Below are 2,166 nucleotides of genomic sequence, written 5' to 3'. Positions count from 1 at the left end.
GATGGTTTCGATCCATCGACCTCTGGGTTATGGGCCCATGCGCTTCCACTGCGCCACTCTGCTCTCAGCCACTTAGAGACTAGAACTCACAATCCATGGCCAGGAGGCCAGTGCTGGTGCCACTCGGGGTACTATGTAAACCAGTATGACCAATATGAACTGTTGGAAGAGGTCAAAAAATGTATAATGGAACATGAGACATGCCCATGCCAAACGACACGTTTTTTAAATTTTTGTTTGCATAAAATCTAAAAAAGAAGCTGTTTAGCAGAGGAGTGGTTTCGATCCATCGACCTCCTGGGTTATGGGCCCAGCACGCTTCCGCTGAGCCACTCTGCTCTCAGCCAGCTTAAGAAAGACTAGAACTCACAATCCATGGCTTAGAAGGCCAGTGTCTTGACCACTGGGTACTGTGTAAACAGTTATGACCAATACGAACTGTTGGAAGAGGTCAAAAAATGTATAATGGAACTGAGACATGCCCATGAAACGACACATTTTTAAATTTTTTGTTTGCACTTAAAATCTAAAGAACTGTTATAGCAGAGGATGGTTTCGATCCATCGACCTCTGGGTTATGGGCCCAGCACGCTTCCACTGCGCCACTCTGCTCTCAGCCAATTAAGAAAAGACTAGAACTCACAATCCATGGCTTAGGAGGCCAGTGTCTTCGGCCACTGGGGTACTGTGTAAACAGTATGACCAATACGAACTGTTGGAAGAGGTAAAACAAATGTATAATGGAACTGAGACATGCCCATGAAACGACACATTTTTAAAATTTTTGTTTGCACTTAAAATCTAAAAATAAACTTTTTAGCAGAGGATGGTTTCGATCCATCGACCTCTGGGTTATGGGCCCAGCACGCTTCCGCTGCTCCACTCTGCTTCCACCCACCCCAGATGGGACTTGAACCCACAATCCCTGGCTTAGGAGGCCAGTGCCTTATCCATTAGGCCACTGGGGCACTGTTTACCTTCTGCAAACAGTACGAACTGATAGAAGCAGGAAAAACAATGTGTACTGGATAGCACTGAGAGACGCAAATGAAATTTAGCTTTCTCATTTCTGTTTGCGTTTCATTTTTAAAAACAAACTGTTTAGCAGAAGATGGTTTCGATCCATCGACCTCTGGGTTATGGGCCCAGCACGCTTCCACTGCGCCACTCTGCTCTCAGCCACTTAAGAAAAGACTAGAACTCACAATCCATGGCTTAGGAGGCCAGTGTCTTAGGCCACTGGGGTACTGTGTAAACAGTATGACCAATATGAACTGTTGGAAGAGGTCAAAAAAATGTATAATGGAACTGAGACATGCCCATGAAACGACACATTTTTTATATTTTTGTTTGCACTTAAAATCTAAAAATAAACTGTTTAGCAGAGGATGGTTTCGATCCATTGACCTCTGGGTTATGGGCTCAGCACGCTTCCACTGCGCCACTCTGCTCTCAGCCACTTAAGAAAAGACTAGAACTCACAATCCATGGCTTAGAGGCCAGTGTCTTAGGCCACTGGGGTACTGTGTAAACAGTATGACCAATACGAACTGTTGGAAGAGGTCAAAAAATGTATAATGGAACTGAGACATGCCCATGAAACGACACATTTTTTAAATTTTTTGTTTGCACTTAAAATCTAAAAATAAACTGTTTAGCAGAGGATGGTTTCGATCCATCGACCCTGGGTTATGGGCCCAGCACGCCCGCTGCTCCACTCTGCTTCCACCATCCCAGATGGGACTTGAACCCACAATCCCTGGCTTAGGAGGCCAGTGCCTTATCCATTAGGCCACTGGGGCACTGTTTACCTTCTGCAAACAGTACGAACTGATAGAAGCAGGAAAAACAATGTGTACTGGATAGCACTGAGAGACGCAAATGAAATTTAGCTTTCTCATTCTGTTTGCGTTTCATCATTTTAAAAACAAACTGTTCAGCAGAAGATGGTTTCGATCCATGACCTCTGGGTTATGGGCACAGCACGCTTCCACTGCGCCACTCTGCTCTCAGCCACTTAAGAAAAGACTAGAACTCACAATCCATGGCTTAGGAGGCCAGTGTCTTGGGCCACTGGGGTACTATTATGTAAACAGTATGACCAATATGAACTGTTGGAAGAGGTCAAAACAAATGTATAATGGAACTGAGACATGCCCATGAAAC

The 2,166-nt window shown here is 44.7% G+C and overlaps 2 non-coding genes across 2 annotated transcripts; both read right to left on the bottom strand.

Annotated features, from left to right (window-relative positions):
• Positions 1 to 895: 895 nt before the first annotated feature.
• Positions 896 to 968, bottom strand: trnar-ccu (transfer RNA arginine (anticodon CCU)). Its single transcript has one exon. It is a non-coding gene; the product is annotated as a tRNA-Arg (tRNA).
• A 761-nt stretch (positions 969 to 1,729) lies between these two features.
• trnar-ccu (transfer RNA arginine (anticodon CCU)) lies at positions 1,730 to 1,802 on the bottom strand. Its single transcript has one exon. It is a non-coding gene; the product is annotated as a tRNA-Arg (tRNA).
• Between the last annotated feature and the right edge of the window lie 364 nt (positions 1,803 to 2,166).

This window comes from Oncorhynchus keta, unplaced genomic scaffold (assembly GCF_023373465.1).
Source record: "Oncorhynchus keta strain PuntledgeMale-10-30-2019 unplaced genomic scaffold, Oket_V2 Un_contig_27796_pilon_pilon, whole genome shotgun sequence".
Lineage (NCBI taxonomy): Eukaryota > Metazoa > Chordata > Actinopteri > Salmoniformes > Salmonidae > Oncorhynchus > Oncorhynchus keta.
Note: the sequence above shows the minus strand (reverse complement) of the source record. Positions and strands in the feature narration are given on the sequence as shown.